This window comes from Temnothorax nylanderi, unplaced genomic scaffold (genome assembly GCF_030848795.1).
Source record: "Temnothorax nylanderi isolate EJ_2023f unplaced genomic scaffold, tnyl_v1.0 TNYL_tig1083_pilon, whole genome shotgun sequence".
NCBI classification, from domain to species: domain Eukaryota; kingdom Metazoa; phylum Arthropoda; class Insecta; order Hymenoptera; family Formicidae; genus Temnothorax; species Temnothorax nylanderi.
In genome coordinates this window covers 170-10,000 of record NW_027250145.1, presented here as the reverse complement: position 1 = coordinate 10,000, position 9,831 = coordinate 170, and the positions used below count along the sequence as shown (strand labels likewise).

Sequence of the window (9,831 nt, the reverse complement as noted above, 5' to 3'; positions counted from 1 at the left end):
GTGTCTATTATACAGTACTGCTTAAAAGTCTGAGATCACCTGCTAAAAGCATTTGCTAATTTCAAACATCAGTAGCTCAGCGCCCGATTATATGATCCAAATGAAAAAAAAATGCAAATTGAAAAGGAGATTGAGTTTTTTTGTCGCGCTGAGATCATGTAGATATTATGGGCCAATTCCTTTTAGTGACACAAGTCGACACAAGTGTCGTTCTGTCTTTGTTATTCATTGAATGCCAAGAAGGATAGAACGATGTTTGTGTCGACTTGTGTCACTAAAAGGAATTGGCCCTATATCATTTTCTCTTTGAACTACATTCAATTTACTAATGTAGTATTTTGCATGTTTTTGTTTTATATCAAATAGCTCCCGTTTTTGTGATTAGAGATGAAAATTGTAAAAAGCATTTGAAAGCTTTCTTTCAGCTTTATTTTTATTTTTTGTTTTTTTTTTTTCACTTTTTTCACATATTTAACTTTTTCAATTCAGAAAGTTGCACCTCGCAGTTATCTATTTATTGTCTTATTTTATCAAAAGTATACTTATAGTTGTAATATAAAAATTAAATTTGAAATTTGCTATTTGCCTTTATTTATTTCTATACAATAATTGAACTACTGATGTTTGAAGTTACTGAATGCAATGTTCTTGACAGGTGATGTCAGACTTTTAAGCGGTACTGTATAGACACATTTTAATATTTAAAATGTTGAATATATTCAGCATGCAATTATAAGTGCAAATAGTATTATTTGTAATTGCAGTAATATTAAAGTTAATAAATTAAGGACTCCTGCTGCAGACACATTTTTTTGCCGGGTTACGGAAAATGAGAGAATGTTATACGGTTTACAAAGAAATAGTGTACCTTGTTCGAATTTTTTGGGGACAATTTCTTGATGTTTTCTTCATTATTAGATTTATTCCTTTGCATTAGAAGTTTCCTGTCTTCTTTACTTGGCATTGCAATATCGAATTTTTCGATATTGGACATCGTGTCATGCATTAAGGTCCAACCTGAAAATAACCATATAATATATAATTTGATTTATTTTCCTTGGGTATTAATTTTCTGTTCGCTCATGTCTCGCAAAGCAAAAGAGAATTAAAAGAGAAAATATCTATGGCTAATATAAAATAACATTACTGGTTAATTACTGGTAAATGTCATCTGATTTGGCATGAAATGTCCCCCCCCCCCATAATATTATACAGAATGTATTTATAAGAGAGATGAATATAAAAAACTCTTATTAATATATATAAATATTACATACCACCATAACTATGTACTTTCACTGCATGCTTAGTCCAGTCATCATCCTTGAGATTTTTAATAATTTTTTTCATCGCACTTGCACTCTTCATATCGCAGTTTGGCCATAAAATTTGTGTTGTAATTTCGTCCCTTATAACTTCATTTAAATTGTCATCATTTTCGATGAAGTCCTTATCGACAAACCAAATTCGATATCCAACCGCGAGTTTATTATGTTCATTTACAAACTCGACGAGAACACAGTTGGCATTGTCCACTTCGAGCATTTTGAAACGTGTGGCGAACGCGCTCGCTATTGTCAAACTGACTGTAGCGTTAAATATTACATTTACATCCATCGGTATGACCTCACACACATACACCGATTTACCTGTGTTAGAACGTCAACAAACTAAACTTTTACTTTATTTGGGCATGTTTATGATTCAAATGATCTCATTGGTTCTAACACGCTTGTACAGAACAAATGTATGTGAGGTACCGAGGGAAGACCGTGCGGGAGAAGTGTCGGAACACGAGAATATTCTCACATCGCAAGATTTCGATATAATAGAATATTTATTTATTTACATTATTAATATTATTTGCGAGTTTATCGATGCGAGAATAAATAATAGCATTCCGCAACACGTATCCCACATAGCACGTAATATTACAGAAATATTGCAGTAATATTGCAATATAGTAGAAATATTACGTATTACAATGAAATATTTCAGAAATATTACTGATGTATTATACGTTTTTAAATAATATTGAAATATTACAGTAATATTGCTGCAATATATTGTTGAAATATAATACTTTAAGTAGCAAAATAATGTCAAATGACATTTTAATGACATCTTATTGACGTCATTAAGACGTTATTAAGGTATCACACAATCATACGTACGTATTGCACAGATAATATATACCAGTTAAAGAATTTTGGACTGAAAGAAAGAAAAATCTGAATCAAAAAATGTGATGGAATCAAAAGACTGACTTGTACTTTCGGGGAATAAAAGTGATTAAGACAAATTTTATAAGTGGTATTTAATTTTATAACTTGTTATTTGTTTTGTAATAATAAAAGGTAATTATATATACAATTAATTTTTAATTAAGAGCCAGTAAGTAAATTGATAATAAAATAAATGGATAAAATTTAAAATTCATATTTCTTATATAATCAATATTAAACTTTTCAAATTACGAGTTTGTCACACGGATAAACAGAACGTTTCTGTGTGCGTAAGTGGAGGGAAGAACGCTAGTTTGTGTAGCTATGCGCTTGGTCGCAGCACCGACCCCCACCATTCCCGGTCTTCTCTCGCTGTCTCTTGCAGGAGTCGGTTGGCGAGCTCGATCGTGTTCGGACGTGTTTTGTCCGAAAGCAAATTTTTTTCAAAGTATTGCGACTGTTACTGTCTGCATTGTTTAACTATCAGTACCTTGTATCGGCGCCTTTCGAGGCCTACAACCTTTGTAATTACGCCGCTTGCGGCTTATAAGACTAGTGGTTCGCCCTGGCCGTTTTTAGAGCAGCACTACTGCTTGAAGGCCATCATTACATAAAAGAAGAAGCTGTCTCTTGCATGGCTCCGTGGGACCACGCAATCACGTAGTACGACACCGCACAGAAACAATCGTTTTAATTTCAGGTAATTTTTCTTTATTTAATAAATATTGTTCACACAAATATTTTTAAAAGTATTTTCGTATAATTATTACTAATATGTACATTGTACATATATATTTGGCGATTTGTCGTTAAATCCAAAAATAGAGATTACGTGGCATGGTCTGCAAAAACCAAAAACCACGTTTATATCATAAAAATCATTTCAATGACCATCTTAAAATACATATATTTGCCTTTGTAACCTTATTGAACGAGTCTCTAATGAAATTATTTATTAACGGCTTTATTCTTAAATCTTGATGCTAACTTAACCTCAAAATTTTTAACAGTTTAATCCAACTGGAGCCCTCAGTTGCAGATACGTGATAGAAATATGCCGATCCCAAATCTTCTAAAAAGCAGTTTAATCATTAATTAAGTGATTTAACCATGATTATTTAACCATTTACGTGATTTTATAATAATTATTGTTCTTATACTATATATTACAGTATTGCTTTCCATCAGTGGATGTTCATGCAGTCCAGAGCAGCATCAAGTAGTTTGATAGAAGAGCAAAAGATTTATTTATTAGATACGTAAGTAAGAAAAAGTTAAATTTGATATAAACCATGCTTTCCAATATTAAAATCGTCAATACTGAAAATCCAAAGTATACGTGTAACATTTATAACTACAGATTTTCAGTATACATAGATAGTGAATATCGGAATACAGATTCATACTTAACCTACTTTTATGTTTAAAATATATAATTAGATGTAAATAATAATTACTGTTTTTGTATTATGTTGCAGTGTTACGTTGCTTTCCATCAGTAGAAGTTCACGCAGAGCAGCACCAAGCAGTTTGATTTCTATCAAACTCTTCTGAGCGACAGCTTTATTTATTAGATACATAAGTAAGAAAAATTTAAACTTGGTATAAACTGCGTTCCAATATTTTAATATCCAGTACTGAAAATCTAAAGTGTATGTATAACATTAACCATAGATTTTCAGTATAGACAGTGAATATTGGAACACGTCATACTTAACCCCGTACTCTTATGTTTGAATATGTAATTATGTATGAAATAAACAGGGTGATTTATTTCGTGTGCCAATCATCTCCGCTCTAATTATCTCAGAAAGTATTGATTTATTGGAAAAATGTTTCGGATAAAAGTTGGAGGGTTCAAGGAGAACCAATAGACAATTTTATTAGATTTTGAGTCCGGGACCTGTGTTAAACCTAATAGGATCCAAGTCAAATTATTTAAATATAAATCCCTTTTTTATTGTATCATCTTTTTCTACTAATTAATATGAACAACTTTTGTCTAAAACATTTTTTTATTTGCCTTATACTTTTTGAGATATTCAAGGAAAACTTGGTTTCAAGAATATACTGTTGCAATAGTATTCTAATTTCTTTAAATAATTGTGTACACATGAAAGCTTCAAGGAAATGTATACACAAATATTTAAAGAAATTGGGGTATTATTGCAATAGCATATTCTTGAGACCATATTAAGTCAAAAAGTCTTGTATCATTTTTCCCTCCGACAAGCATTTATCAAGATATCATAAGCTAAATATTAAAAAAATTGCCAAATTTTTCTTGAATATCTCAAAAAGTATAAGGCAAATAAAAAATGTTTCAGACAAAAGTTGTTTATATTAATTAGTAGAAAAAGATGATGTAATAAAAAATGGGAGTTTTTATTTAAAAAATTTGACTTGGACCCTACTGGGCTCAACATGGGTTCCAGACTCAAAATCTAAGATCATCCATTATTCCTCTATGAACCCTCCAACTTTTATCTGAAACATTTTTCCAATAAACCAATACTTTAGGAGATAATTGGCACACAAAATAAAACTCACCTTGTATAATCAGATATAAATAATAATTACAGTTATTGTATTATGTTATAGTGTTACGTAACTCTTTATCAGTGGAAATTCATACAGTGCAGAGCAGAGCAGTGCAGAGCATGGAGCAGTTTTGAAGAAGAAAGAGATAGAAAGATAATATCAATATTATTTTCTTAATATTATATGTAATACTATTATTAAAAATAACAATTTGATAAAATTTAATAAAATTTATTAAAATGGTTTAATTTTTAGCAATATTAAATAAATATTGTCTAATATTACACAAATAATATTATTGCGTTAACAATATCAATATTATTTTAATATTGTATGTAACAATACTATTAAAAATAATTTAATAAAATTTAATAAAAATTATTAAAATGGTTTAATTCCTAGCAATATTGTATAAATATCACGCAAATATTACAGTAATATTACCGTAATATTACTAATATATATTACAGTAATATTACTGATATTCATTTGCGCGGACATTTTAATATTACCGAGATATCTCAGTAATATTACTGCAATATTTCTGTTATATTTCATTGTAATATTGCAATGGAAAAATAATATTGCTGCAATATTACTGAAATATTATGTGCTATGTGGGATATTACGCTCATTTTTATTGAAAAAAACATTCGGGTTTTCGCGTTATTGTAAGTTGGAAAACATGAAACGCAGATCTTATAAACCATACTTGAAAGATCGATCTGCCCGCATACCGGTAACAACTCTTCATTCTTGTGAAAAACATAGGCAACTATTGGAGCGATTAAATCAGGTATATATATTTAATATTCTCTATAAACTGGCTTTCCTTTCAAAAACAAAACTAATTTTTCAAGAAATAGTCAACGACAAACTTTGTTGACTTTTTTCAAAATTTGTAAAAAATTTGGATTCACGCCGAGAATAAATGAAAAAAGTAAAAATTAAAAATTTTTTTGACGTAGAACTACGTCTTTCTCCGCGGTAGGGAGGGTACCCACGGATGAAACAATTGAACGCGACTATGCAACGAAAACATGTCACACTTTGAACGTTTATATCTTCGAAACTAATAATCGTAGAGTAATTATTGACATCTCATTTTAAAGCTTAAGAAGTCCCATTTATGATAAAACAAGTCCGAACTCTCTATTTTTTACCGTTTAGATACAGTAGCGTTAGAAAGTTTAGTTAAATTTCTTGTAGATGCAACGAAAACATGTCACACTTTGAACGTTTATATCTTCGAAACTAATAATCGTAGAGTAATCATTGACATCTCAATTTAAAGCTTAGGAACTCCCGAGAGAGAGAGAGAGAGAGAGAGAGAGAGAGAGAGAGAGAGAGAGAGAGAGAGAGAGAGAGAGAGAGAGAGAGAGAGAGAGAGAGAGAGAGAGAGAGAGAGAGAGAGAGAGAGAGAGAGAGAGAGAGAGAGAGAGAGAGAGAGAGAGAGAGAGAGAGAGAGAGAGAGAGAGAGAGAGAGAGAGAGAGAGAGAGAGAGAGAGAGAGAGAGAGAGAGAGAGAGAGAGAGAGAGAGAGAGAGAGAGAGAGAGAGAGAGAGAGAGAGAGAGAGAGAGAGAGAGAGAGAGAAAGCCTATAATTCTAACTTGAATTATATGAGTATCTTATGTTTTCTGACATAAAAGTAAATATAAAAAAACATTTATTGTTTTATTTCTTTAAAATAAATTTATGTTTGAAAAAATCAAACTAGCACAGTAAACAACTGTGCCGCAAACACGTAGAACTACGTCTACTGCACAGTATGGGCACAGCAACAACTGTGCCGCAATCAACACGTAGCACTACGTCAACTGTCAATGATGATGATTGACGTGATCAAGGAAGGCCAAGGCCCACACCGGGATGTAGCGCCGAGTTCATCATCAGTGACAGTTGACGTAGTTCTACGTTGTTGCTTAAAAAATAAACAAAAATATAAATCAAACAGGCACAGTAACAACTGTGCCGCAAACACGTAGAACTACGTCAACTGTCACTGATGATGAACTCGGCGCTACATCCCGGTGTGGGCCTTGGCCTTCCTTGATCACGTCAATCATCATCATTGACAGTTGACGTAGTGCTACGTGTTGATTGCGGCACAGTTGTTGCTGTGCCCATACTGTGCAGTAGACGTAGTTCTACGTGTTTGCGGCACAGTTGTTTACTGTGCCGCAATCAACACGTAGCACTACGTCAACTGTCAATGATGTCAAAATTTTTTTTTCTTTCTCATTGAATTTCGAAACTTTTACAATACATCTTAAAACATTTTTGTGTTTGTTTTTCATCATAAACTTGTCTTAAAATTAAAAAAAATCGGATGCGTCGACGGTTAATGTTTTTCGATTTAGATGGAATATATATTAAATATTTAAAACTTCGATCCGCGATTATTGAATAGGAAAGGAATGAAGATGGTAATGTGGAAATAGACGAGGATATCGACTATGCAACTATGCAGTACCTGCACACCTTAACGAACCTTGTCCAGAAAAGGATAGTTCTGACGAATGTGAAGCCGATGATAACGATTTTCAACTAAATGAAGATGTTGCAGAAGAATTGGTAAATATTTGGAATTGTTACGGGTATTGCAAGAAAAGATATTGTCGTATGAGGTAATTAATGCAAAATTGACTGTATTTTGAAGAAGATTATTTTCTTGAGATCAATAATAGTAATAGAACATATATTACCCACTCGGCATGTAATATTTCAGAAACATTTCTGCAAAATTCCATTTGAAATATTACACCTTTCATCAATATTTCAGAAATATTTCACGACCGTTTCTGCAACATTTCTGCAATGTTTCAATCGGCACAATTATTTCAAATGCAACTTTGCTGAAAGATTTCGGCAATATTTCTGAAATATTTCTGAAATATATCTACGAAATATTGCAGAAACACTTCAGAGATATTTCAAATACATTTTACACTGAGAAAAATGTTTTGTATTAGCAAACAAAATTTTGTTATTGACTCAAAAACTATTTGTTGATATGTGAAAAATGAAATATTTTGTTACCGGAACAAAAAAAATATATTAAGCCATGTGCGTATAGCCGCCGCGCATTTGTCCGAAGAAATCCGCTCTCTCAGCCGGTCACCCATCCAAGTAGTATACCGGCGCCTTGTTGCTTGACATCGATGATCGAACAGGGTAGTGGTGATCCTCTGACTCTGACGCTTCTTTCTTTCTTATACTTGCTTATTTTGGTGAGCATAAAGCTATCGCATAACAATATTAACAATACAGATATACAAATAAATCTTTTTTGCCAGTCAGCGTCGAATATTATTTTATATTAAATATTATTAAATATTTTATATTTTATATTAAAAATGCCATATGACAAAATTTGGAATATCAGAAAATTTTTAATAAAAGAAACAAAATGCAATAAAATGCAATAATTATATAATAATAAATTTAATTTTTTATAAGTTCTAAAGTCTGTCAGCAACTTTTCGGAAATATTACAAATCCACTGTTGTATGTGAAACATTCAAAAATATAACGCGTGCAATGTAAACGTAATAATAGTTTATCATTTATTAGAGAAATGTTTCTGAACCATTACATCTGCAATATTTCTTCTGCAATATTGTAGAAATTCACTGCCTGCAATTCAATTTTTCATTACCTACGCAATCTTTCAGAAATTTTTCAGAAATATTTTAAATGCAATGTTGCGTTTGATATGTTACAGAAATATTATTCGTACAATGCAAACGTAATATTACTTTTATAATGTTTCAGAAATATTTCTGAAATATTGCATCTGCTACATTTTTTTGCAATATTACAGAAACTTACAAATATTGTAAACAACTTTCTGAAAGATTTCAGAAATATTGTTAATGCAATATTATAAAAAACATGATGCAGGTACATTTCTGAAATATTTCAGATGCATAGTTACAAATGAAATGTTAACGAAAATTTCTGCACCATTTCCGAATATTTCAATATTTCAGCAACATAACATGCCGAGTGGGTAGATTATGTCTATTTACCGCAGAATTTTGAAATTGATTTAAAATATTATTTCATTGTTGTATGATAATATATTACCCAATCAGATGGAAAAATCTGTCGTAAATATAGTGTTATAAACATTTAAAAATGTTTAAAAAAAAAAAATTTTTTATTCAATAACACGTATCTTTGTATGTAAATCTGTCGTAAATATGTCGTAAATATAGTGTTATAAACATTTAAAAATGTTTAAAAAAAAAAAAATTTTTTATTTAATAACACGTATCTTTGTATGGGAAGAATTATTGTAACAAAATAGGAATAATTTACAGGACTTGAGTAGTATAAGTGATGGCAATGATTTTATTAATATGGATGTAGAAGACGAACGTGACATGAATGAAGAAATCCATGATGACGAAGAGGACTTTCAAAATAGAGATGGCAACTTCGATCAGCCCAATAATAATGTGGAAAATGTGCTCAACGATGAGGTTTGTAATATTGTAATTCATTTGAAGTACTGGAAGGCGAACATTATTTTCTGAAATATCTCACTAATTAATTCCTAATATTTGAATATACAATAAATAACAAATAAAACTATTTCTAATGTTTACTTTTTTCTTTGTATATATCTGCAGGAAAGAAAACCTATTTTCGAAGGCTGTCCTTTAACGATAGAAGAAAGCGATATTCTTATAATGAGTCATGCGATTCGTCATCAATCAACGGATGCTGAAATTGAAGATCTTATCAAGTTAATCAACTGCCATCTTCCGGCTCCAGTAAATCCTACAAAATATATGTTCTTTAAGAAATTTGCCAATATTGCCAAACTTCAAAATCACTACTATTGTCCAACATGCATTATACCATTACATTTTGGAAATGCAAAAAGGATTAATTGTCCAAATTGTCAAAGTTTATATATTGAGACAGATCTTCGACGTAGTGGTAGTTTTTTTGTATACATTTCTCTAAAGGAATAATTACGATATTTATTATCAGGGCTATTGTTCTATCAATTGCAAAGGAATGGAGACTACGGTGGTATTTCCGATGTGACTAG

At 31.1% G+C, this 9,831-nt stretch overlaps 3 long non-coding RNA genes across 3 annotated transcripts in view; 1 reads left to right on the top strand and 2 right to left on the bottom strand.

Moving 5' to 3' along the window:
- Window positions 1–862, bottom strand: part of LOC139786586 (uncharacterized) — a 1,276-nt gene extending 414 nt beyond the window's left edge. The window contains exon 1 of the long non-coding RNA XR_011722348.1: window positions 1–862. This exon is cut by the window's left edge and continues 217 nt beyond it. This is a non-coding gene — a long non-coding RNA (uncharacterized lncRNA).
- A 1,700-nt stretch (window positions 863–2,562) lies between these two features.
- On the top strand, window positions 2,563–5,014 carry LOC139786585 (uncharacterized). Its single transcript, XR_011722347.1, has 4 exons — window positions 2,563–2,925; window positions 3,398–3,484; window positions 3,704–3,807; window positions 4,827–5,014. It is a non-coding gene; the product is annotated as an uncharacterized lncRNA (long non-coding RNA).
- A 4,223-nt stretch (window positions 5,015–9,237) lies between these two features.
- Window positions 9,238–9,463, bottom strand: LOC139786587 (uncharacterized). The gene is made up of 2 exons (XR_011722349.1): window positions 9,380–9,463; window positions 9,238–9,303 (listed from the first exon to the last, which is right to left on the bottom strand). It is a non-coding gene; the product is annotated as an uncharacterized lncRNA (long non-coding RNA).
- Between the last annotated feature and the right edge of the window lie 368 nt (window positions 9,464–9,831).